This window comes from Callithrix jacchus, chromosome 5, assembly GCF_049354715.1.
Source record: "Callithrix jacchus isolate 240 chromosome 5, calJac240_pri, whole genome shotgun sequence".
Classification (NCBI taxonomy): Eukaryota; Metazoa; Chordata; class Mammalia; order Primates; family Cebidae; genus Callithrix; species Callithrix jacchus.
The window spans coordinates 139,557,087-139,568,121 of record NC_133506.1 but is presented as its reverse complement, the minus strand read 5'-3'; the positions used below and the strand labels follow the sequence as shown (position 1 = coordinate 139,568,121).

Genomic DNA, 11,035 nt, shown 5'->3' with positions numbered 1-11,035 from the left:
AACAAAAAAAAATTAGCCAGACGTGGTGGTGAATGTCTGTAATCCCAGCTTCTCAGGAGGCAGAGGCAGGAGACTCACTGGAACCTAGGAGGCGGAGGTTGCAGTGAGCCGAGATCTCACCTGGGTGGCTCCAGCTTGGGCAACAAAGTGAACCCTGTCTCAAACAAACAAACAAATAAAAAACTGAGTGAAATACTGTAGACAAATTGTCCAGCTTCTTTAATAAATTGTGAAAAGCAAGGCTGGCTTCATGAGCATATGACAGAGAAGTGGTACAGGGCTCCATGCTTAGAAGGGCTGTACTCTGCTGCCACTGTCTTGAAAATATTAACAGTTTTTGAACAGGGTCATAAATTATGTAGCTCCTTTTGGCAAAGGTGGATAAAAGATGGATACAGAAACTAGAGATTCTCATAAATTAAAAAAATAACAGGTTGGTCCTTTTTAAATCTAAAACACATTTTTTTTTTTTTTTTTTTTTAGAAACAGATGTTTCTTTTTCTTTTTCTTTTTTTGAGACAGACTTTTGCTCTTGTTACCCAGGCTGGAGTGCAATGGCATGATCTCGGCTCACAGCAACCTCCGCCTCCTGGGTTCAAGCAATTCTCCTGCCTCAGCCTCCCAAGTAGCTGGGATTACAGGCACGCGCCACTATGCCCAGCTAATTTTTTGTATTTTTAGTAGAGATGGGGTTTCACCATGTTGACCAGGATGGTCTCGATCTCTTGACCTCGTGATCCACGCACCTCGGCCTCCAAAAGTGCTGGGATTACAGGCTTGAGCCACCGCGCCCGGCCTCAAGATGTTTATTTTCCATCAACCTTATTTCCATGTTGTTTAAGAGCCCATGCAAGAACAGCTTAAGACCATTCAGTGGTTGCTCCTACCCATTCAGTGGCCTGAGCAGTGGGAGGGGCAGACCGGTCTTCCGCAGCAGGCTGACGCTCCAGTCTTCAGTAGGGAACTGCTGGATAGACACAGAGGGCACCCGCATGCCTTCAGACCAGTCTGCAACCTCAAGCTGAGTAGCAGTGAACTCAGGAGCTGGAGCAGTTCATTCCCCCTGAAATTCCTCCTTGGTCACAGCCTTGTCAGCAGCAGCCTGCTCTTTTTTCTCAATCTCTTCAGGATCTCTGTAGAAGCAGAGATCAGGAATGACGTTCCAAGGGTGTTAACGGGAGATGGTGCCACGCATGCTCAGAACTTCCTGAGCCAGCATCCACCACATCGAACCCACTGAGTGAGCTCCTTGTTGCTGCATGGGACAGCAATGTCCACATAGCGCAGAGGAGAATCTGTGTTACACAGAGCAATGGTAGATAGGTTAACATAAGATGCCTCCATGAGAGGCTGGTGGTCAGCCCTGGTGTCAGCAACCACAAGAAGCCGTGGCTCCCAGAGGGCTGCCTGGATCTGGTTGGTGAAGGTTCCAGGAGTGAAGCGGCAGCAATTGGAGTGGCTCCAGTAGCAGCAGCAAACTTCAGCATGGACCTCTGGCCAGTATTCCTGGAGGATATGACACTGACATCAGCAGAGTTTTCAATGGCAACAATGGCACGAGCTGCCAGCAGAAGCTTCTCCCAGGTCCTCTTCAGATTTATGATGTAAATGCCATCACTTTTCCTTTTATTGATGTACTGTTCCGTCTGGAAAGATTGCTGCCACCTAAGTGGGTTTCTGCTGCAAGGAACTTAAGGACATCCTTCTTTGACTGAAGAGTTCTGATTAAAAAAGAAGAAAAAAAAAAAAGAAGACGTCCTTTTTCATTTGCAGGACATCAAGGGCTCCAGACATTGTGAAAATTTCCCTTCACGTTATGACAAGAATCCAGAACAACACCATATAGACACCTCTGTGGGTAGCATGGAAAGGCTTTTTTTTTTTTAAACAGAGTTTCACTCTTCTTTCCCAGGCCAGAGTGCAGTAACGCAATCTCAACTCACTGCAACCTCCAGCTCCCTGGTTCAAGCAATTCTCCCGCCTCAGCATCCTGAGTAGCTGGGATTACAGGCAAGCACCACCATGCCCAGCTAATTTTTGTATTTTTAGTGGAGACAGGGTTTGACCATGTTGATCAGGCTTGTTTTGAACTCCTGACCTCAAGTGATCCACCTGCCTCAGCCTCCCAAAGTTCTGGGACTACAGGTATGAGCCAGTGCGCCTGGCCTAAAACACTTATTTTTAAGATAAATAAAGAAAACAGTACTCACAGCCCACTTTCTGTAGACATTGTTGTAATCCTGAATGGTAATTAGGCAGCTAAGTTCGTGATCCCAGTAATGAAGAGAAAAACAATGAAAACTAGAACCAATCTGCAGTAACGAAAGACGGGACAGAGAACAATCCTCTGGCATCAATCCTTTTATCCTAGCTTAAGAAACCCAAACAAGAAACACTGCTTAAGTCCTTTCAGGCATCAGATAAAGACTTGTTTCCTTAAACTCACTTTTTTTTTTAAGACAGGGTCTCACTCTGTGGCCCAGGCTAGAATGCAGTGGTGCAATCACGGCTCACTGCAACTTCAACCTCCTAGGCTCCAGTGATTCTCCTATGTCAGCCACCTGAGTTTCTGGGTCTACAGGCACACACCACAGTGCTTAGCTAATTTTTAAATTTTTTGTAGAGATGAGGATCTCGATATATTGTCCAGGCCAGTCTCAAACTCCTAAACTCAAGCAATCCTCCTGCCTTGGCCTCCCAAAGTGCTAGGATTACAGGCTTGAGCCACCTTGCCCTGCCTAAACTAACTTAAAAAAAAAACCTTATATACTGGTCAGGTGTGGTAGCTCATGCCTATAATCCCAGCACTTTCAGAGGCTGAGGCAGGAGGCTCATTTGAGGTCAGGAGTTTGAGACCAGCCTGGCCAACATGGTGAAAGCCTGTCTCTACTAAAAATACAAAAATTAGCCAGGTTTGGAAGTGGGTGCCTGTAATCCCAGCTATTCAGGAGGCTGAGGCAGGAGAATCACTTGAAACTGGGGAGATGGAGGTTGCAGTGAGCTGAGATTGTGTCCCTACGCTCCAGCATGGGCAACAGAGCGAGACTCCATCTCAAAAACAAAAACAAAAAAAAACCTTATATACCATGAGAATATTACAAGCTTCTTGAAGTACGTCTGTCTTATACATGTTTAATTCATAGGGCCTAATATACTGCGTCAGCACATAGTAAAGCACTCAGAAACAGAAAGGACAAAAAGGAAAGACAGATTTTTTTAAGCTGTCATTAACCCAAATGACCTAAATAAACAGAGCATTGGTTTAGAAATTGTTAGGAATGCCCAAAATTTACTATCAGGGCAATTAAATAATATTCTTACAACTCTGACACTACTAAGCTCAGCCTTTTATTTTATACATGTTGTCTAGTTCTCTACTTGTCACATATCCCAAAGTTTTTGTGTCAGAGATGTGCTTTATACTGCTTTTAAAAATTAAGGTGAAATTCACTTAACATAAAATTAGACGGTTTAAAGTGTACAATTCAGTCACATTTAGTATATTCACAATTTTGTGCAATCACCACCTTTATCAAGTTCTAAAACATTTTCATCATCCCAAAAGAAAATCCAGTACCCATTAAATAGTCAATACCTATTCTTCACTTTCACAGCCCCAGGAAACGACCTATCCATTTCCTGTCTCTATAGATTTACCTATTCTAGATATTTCATATAAATGAGGCCATACAGTATATGATCTATTGTGTCTGGCTTCTTTCATGCACCATATTTTTGAGGTCCAGTCAAGTTCTAGCATACATAAATACTTCATTCTTTTTTAACAATACTATTCCATTGTATGTATAGACCACGTTTTGTTTATCCTTCCCTCCATGAATGGATATTCAGGTTGTTTCCATCTTTTGTCTACTGTGAATAGTACTGTATGAAAATTCATGCCTGAGTGTGGTGGCTCACGCCTGTAATCCCAGCACTTTGGGAGGCTGAGGTGGGTGGATCACCTGAGGTCAGGGGTTCGAGAGCAGCCTGACCAACGTGATGAAACCCCGTCTCTACTAAATACAAAAAATTAGCCAGGTGTGGTGGTGCATACCTGTAGTCCCAGCTATTTGGGAGGCTGAGGCAGGAGAATCACTTGAACCCGGGAGGAGGAGGTTGCAGTGAGCCAAGATTACACCATTGCACTCCAGCCTGGGCAACAAGAGCAAAACTCTGTCTCAAAAAAAAAGAAAAGAAAATTCATGTATAAGCATTTATTTGAACATCTGTTTTCAATTATTTTGAGCATAAACCCAGGAATGAATTGCTGGATCTAATGATAATTGACATTTATCTTTTTGAAGAACCACTGGTTTACCATAGTAGCTGGTCCGTTTTATATTCCTACCGTCAATTTGGACGTGAAGTGGCACCTCATTATGGTTTTTGTATTCTTCTGTTTTTTTGTTTTTGTTTTTGTTTATGAGACAGGGTCTCACCCTGTAGCTTAGGCTGGAGTGCAGTATTGCCATCACAGCCCACTACAGTTTTGACCTACTGGACTCAGGTGATTCTCCCACCTCAGCCTCCTGAGTAGTTGGGATGACAGGTGCATGCCACCATACCCTGCTAATTTTTGTATTTTTGGTAGAGACTGGGTCTCATCATGTTGCCCAGGCTGATCTCAAACTCCTGGGCTCAAGTGATCCTCCCACCTCAGCCTCCCAAAGTGCTAGGATTACAGGTGTAAGCTACTATGCCCAGACAATTGTGGTTTTAACACACGTTTTCCTAATGATAACAACATTGAACATCTTTTCATGTGCTAGTTGGCCATGTGTTGGAGACATGTCTATTCAATGTCCATTTTTAATTGAGTTGTTTGCCTTTTTTTTTTTTTTTAAGACAGGGTTTCACCATGTTGGCCAGGCTAGTCTTGAACTCCTAACCTCAGGTGATCCACCGGCCTCGGCTTCCCAAAGTGCTGAGATTACAGGTGTGAGCCACCACTCCCAACCAGTTGTTTGCCTTCTTGCCATTGAGTTGTAAGAGTTCTTTATACATTCTGGATACTAAACCTTATCAGATACATTATTTGCAAATATATTCTTTCATTATGAAGGTTGTAGTTTCACTTTCTTAATAATTCCCTGGGATGAGGCCGGGCCTGATGGCTCACACCTCGGCACTTTGGGAGGCCGAGGTGGGTGAATTACCTGAGGTCGGGAGTTCAAGACCAGCCTGACTAACATGGAGAAACCCATCTCTACTAAAAATACAAAAAAAAAAAAAAAAATAGCCAGGCAGATGGTGCATGCCTGTAGCCCCAGCTATTCAGGAGGCTGAGGCAGGAGAATCATTTGAATCCCAGAGGCAGAGGTGTAGGTGATCCTAGATTGAGCCATTGCACTCCAGCCTGGACAACAAAAACGAAACTCTGTCTCAAAAATCTGATAACAAATAAAAAATAATTGCCGCCTGTAGTCCCAGGTACTTGGGAGGCTGAGGCAGGAGACTGACTTGAACCTGGGAGGTGGAGGTTGCAGTGAGCTGAGATCGGGCTACTGCACTCCAGCCTGGGCAACATAGTGAGACTCTGTCTAAAAAAAAGATAGACAGATAGATAGATAGTTAGGTAGATAGATAAAAATAATTCCCTGGGATGCTCAAAAGTTTTTAATATTGATGAAGTCTGATTTATTAATATTTCACTGCTTGGCTTTTGTGTTATAGTTAAAAAAATAGGCATATCCAAGGTCATGAAGACTTATTTCTATGTTTTCATCTAAGAATTTTGATTTTAGCTCTTATATCTAAGTCCTTAATCGACTTTGAATTCATTTTTTTATATATAATTTTTATAAAAATATACAAATTTCATTTTTTTAATGTGGAAAGTCATTGTCCTACTTCCATTTGTTTTATTTTTTTTTTTATTTCTATGTATTTATTTAGAGACAGAGTCTCACTCTGTCACCCAGGCTGCAGTGCAGTGGCGCAATCTCACTGCACTGCACTCACTCTTACTGCAACCTCCACTTCCTAGGTTCAAGCAATTCTCCTGCCTCAGCTTCCCAAGTAACTGTGACTATAGACACATGCTACTACAGCTGGCTAACTTTTTGTATATTTAGTAGACACAGAGTCTTATCATGCTAGCCCAGATGGTCTCAATCTCCTGACCTCGTGATCCACTCACCTCAGCTCCCAAAGTGCTACGATTACAGGCATGAGCCAATGTGTCTGGCCTATTTTATATATATATATATATATTTTTTTTTTTTTTTAATTGAGACAGAGTCTCACTCTGTCGCCCAGGCTGGAGTGTAGTGGCACCATCTCAGCTCACTGCAACCTTGGTCTCCTGAGTTCAAGCAATTCTGCCACCTCAGTCTCCCGAGTAGCTGTGATTACAGGCACGTGCTACCACACCGGCTAATTTTTTTATTTACATGGGGTTTCGCCATGTTGACCAAGCTGGTCTCAAACTCCTGACCTCAAGTGATCCATCCGCCTGGGCCTTCCAGAGTGCTGGGATTACAGGTGTGAGCCATCCAGCCTAGCCCCTACCCCCATTTGTTGAAGATACTTTTCTTTCCCCAATTTGCCAGAGCAATTAAGCGAGAAAAAGTAATAAAGGGCATTCAAGTTGTAAAGGTATAAGTAAATTACCCTTTTCCATAGATGACAATACATACATATAAAACTTTGAGTCCTTGAAAAAATGTTAGAACTAATAAAAAATTCAGAAAAGAAATAGGACAAAAAATCAACATGCAAAAGTCAGTTGCATTTCTATACACTAACAATGAACAGTCTGAAAAGAAAATTAAGAAAACAATTCCAGTTACAAGAGCATCAAAAAGAATAAATATATAGGAATTAAATTAACCAAGAAGGTGGAAGATTTGTACAATCAAAACTACAAACACCTTGCTGAAAGAAATGAAAGAAAACACAAATGAATGGAAAGACTTTCTGCGTTCATGAACTGCAAGACTTAATATTGCAAGATGTCTGTATTAGCCAGAGAAATAGAACCAATAGGCTACGCATAGATATCTGAGTATCTTTATCATAGGAATTAGCTTACCTGCTTATGGGGGCCAAGAAGTCCCACAATATGCTGTCTGCAAACTGGGGAACTAGAAAAGCTGATGGTGTAATTCAGTCATGGTAGGAAGTCCTGTGAACTCGAGGTGGTAGAGGGGGTAGCCTGCTGGTCCTACAATCTAATGGCCCAGGAAACAAGAGCTCCAATGTCTAAGAGAGGGAGATAATGGTTGTCCCAGACCCAGGAGGGAAAAGAAAGAGAGGAAATATACTTTTCCTTCATCTTTTTGTTCTATTCAGGCCTTCAACAGATTGCAGGATGCTTACACAGATTAGTGAGGGCCGATAATCTTTATTCAATCTGCTGACTCAGGCCAGGCGTGGTGGCTGAAGCCTGTAATCCCAGCACTTTGGGAGGCTGAGGCGGTTGGATCACAAGGTCAAGAGATCGAGACCATCCTGGTCAACAAAGTGAAACACCGTCTCTACTAATACAAAAATTAGCTGGGCATGGTGGTGTGTGCCTGTAGTCCCAGCTACTCGGGAGGCTAAGGCAGGAGAATTGCTTGAACCTGGAAGGCGGAAACTGCGGTGAGCCGGGATCGTGCCATTGCACTCCAGTCTGGGTAACAACAGCGAAACTCCGACTCAAAAAAAAAAAATCTGCTGACTCAAATGCTAATCTCTTCTGGAAACACCCTCACAGACCCATCCAGAAATAATGTTTTACCAGCTATCTGGCCATCACAAAAAAGTGGCCATCACGATATCAATACTACTCAAAGCAATCTGCAAATTTTATGCAATATCTATCAAAATCCCAATTATGTCTTTTGTAAAAATAGAAAAGCCCCACCCTAAAATTTATATGAAATTTCAAGGGATCCTGAATAGGCAAAACAATCTTTAAAAGGAACAAAATTGAAAGACTTGCTTCCTGCTTTCAAACTTACTACAGAGCTACAATAATCAAAAAAGTATGGTACTGGCATAACAAACACACAGATCAATGGAACAGAATAGATAACCCACAAGTAAACCTTTGTGCCTGTGGTCAATGATTTTGTTTTTCTTAAATTTGGTGTTTTTTATAGAAAAATACAAAAATAGCTTTGCCATGTTGCCCACGCTGGTCTCAAATTCCTGAGTTCAAGCAATCTGCCCACCTCAGCCTCCAAAAGTGTTGGGATCACAGGCATACGCCACCATGCCCACCTTCAAATGATTTTCAATAAGGGTATAATATGATTCAAAGGGGAAAGGACAATCTTTTCAACAAATGATGCTGGGAAAACTGGATATTCACATGCAGAAGAATGAAGTTGGGAACCTTACCTTAAAACATATACAAAAATTAACTCAAAATGAATCAAGGACCTAAATATAAGTGCTAAGCTATAAAACTCTTATAAGAAAACAAAAGAAAATCTTCATGACATCGGATTTAGCAATGACTTATTAGATCTGACAGTAAAGGTACAGTCAATAGGAGAAAAAATTGACAAATTGGACTTTGCAAAAATTTTTAAAAATTGCATGAAAAGATGCTATCAACAGAGTAAAAAGGCAAACCACAGAATGAGAAAATATTTTACACACATACCTGATAGGAGATTGATTTCCAGACTATATATGTAACTCCCCAAACTCAACAACAAAGAAAAAATAATCCAATTCAAAAATGGGCAAAGGCCGGGCACAGTGGCCTATGCCTGTAATTCTAGCACTTTGGGAGGCTGAGGTGGGTGGATCACCTGAGATCGGGAGTTCAGGACCAGCCTGGCCAACATGGTGAAAACCCATCTCTACTAAAAATATAAAAAATTAGCCAGGTGTGGTGCCAGGTGCCTGCAATCCCAACTACTCAGGAGGCTGAGGGAGGAGAATCACTTGAACCTGGGAGGTGGAGGTTATAGTAAGCCAAATTGGTGCCACTGTACTCCAGCATGAGTGACAAGAGTGAAATTCCATCTCAAAAAAAAAAGACAAACAAAAAAACAAAAATGGGCAAAGGAGTTGAATGTACACTTCTCCAGACAAGACATACAAATGCCAATTAACACATGAAAAGATGCTCGACATCTCTAATAATCAGAGAAATGCAAATCAAAACCATAATTGGATACCACCTTACATCAGTTAGAGTAACTACTATCAGCACTGGGGATGGTGGCTCACGCCTGTAATCCCAGCACTTGGGAGTCCCAGGCAGGCAGATCACCTGAGATTGGGAGTTCGAGACCAGCTGGACCAACATGGAGAAACTCCATCTCTACTAAAAATACAAAAACTTAGCCAGATGTGGTGGTGCATGCCTGTGATCAATTCCAGCCACTCGGGAGGCTGAGGCAGGAGAACCACTTGAACCCAGTAGGCAGAGGTTGTGGTGAGTGGAGATCGGCCATTGCACTCCGGCCTGGGCAACAAGAGCAAAACTCCATCTCAAAAAAATAAAAAGAATAACTACTATCAAAAAAACTGCTATTGCCTGGGTGTGGTGGCTCAAACCTATAATCCCAGCACTTGAAAATACGTTAAAAAAAAATGCACTTGAAAATATGAAATGAGGCTGGGTTGGGAGGCCGAGGTGGGCAGATCACTTGAGGTCAGGGGTTCAAGGCCATCCTGACCAACATGGAGAAACCCTGTCTCTACAAAAAATACAAAATTAGCTGGACATGGTGGCACATGCCTGTGATCCCAGTTATTCAGGAGACTGAGACAGGAGAATCACTTGAACCCGGGAGGCAGAGATTGTGGTGTGCTGACATCATGCCATTGCATTCCAGCGTGGGCAACAAGAGCTAAACTTTGTCTCAAAAGAAAAAGTAAAAGAAAATACGCAATGAAAGATACATAATATTTCACTAACATAGTGCTGTGGTTTGTATATTGTTTGTCTCCACCAAAACTCATGTTGAAATCTGTTCCCCAATGTAGTGGTGATGAAAGGTAGACCCTAGTGGGAAGTGTCTGGGTCATGGGGTTAGATACCTCATGAATAGCTGACTCCCTTTCCAAGGGTTCTTCCTCTTACAGGAATGGATTGATTTACTCCAATGGGCGGCAGTGGCAAACTTTCTTTATGCCGAAATAGGACTCATTTTAATCTTCTGCTTACCTTTTATTCCTCCTCAGAGATGGCAGAAGATTTTTTCACTTAATGTCTGGGGTAAAATTGCAACTTTTTGGAAAAAGCCTTTCCTTACTATTATCGTCCTATTGATTGTTCTATTTCTAGATGCTGTGTGAGAAGTAGGGAAATATTCCTCAGTTCATACCATTTGGAAGAGTTCCACCAGCAGACCTGATGCATATGAACACACACAGATGAAACTTTTTAGGTCTCAAAGAAATCTTTACATTTCTGGATTTTCTCTATTTTTTTTGGCTAGTGTTGAGATGTCTGGTTACGCTTATTACTCAACTGGCAAAAGAACTGTTAAACAAAGGTGTACTTAAAACTCAAGCAGAAAATACTAACAAGGCTGACAAAAAATTTTTGGAAGAAAATGAAAAACTAAAACAGATTTTGAAAAGCCATGGTAATAATGAAGAATGTGTTTGGGAAGCAGAAAATAAAAAACTAGTAGAAGACCAGGAGAAACTGAAAACTGAATTAAGGAAGACTTCAGATGCCCTTTCTAAGGCACAAAATGATGTGATGGCAATGAAGATGCAATCGGAGAGACTTTCAAAAGAATATGATCAACTCCTGAAAGAACACTCTGAACTTCAGGATTGTTTAGGAAGACGCAACAAGAAAAGACTCAGACCTTTATGAAAGATGCTTGCGATATACCATGTCAAAATAATAAATTTCTTATGTTAGCCTCTAGAAAATTTAAAATGAAGTTCAGAAAAATGTACTATGACCTGTCATTTTTTTAATGCCACGCATAGGTTGTATTGTAAAGGCATTATCAAAATATTTGATGAGGTTTCAGATATATTGTAAAGTCTGTATTCCACCTCTTAAGAAATATATAAGCATGTTAAATACCATATTTACATATTGATAATGACACTGGTATATGGT

General features: G+C 41.5%; 1 pseudogene; it reads left to right on the top strand.

The window, feature by feature from the left end:
• Positions 1 to 1,342: 1,342 nt before the first annotated feature.
• On the top strand, positions 1,343 to 10,790 carry LOC100387836 (B-cell receptor-associated protein 29 pseudogene; annotated as a pseudogene).
• The last annotated feature ends 245 nt before the right edge of the window (positions 10,791 to 11,035 follow it).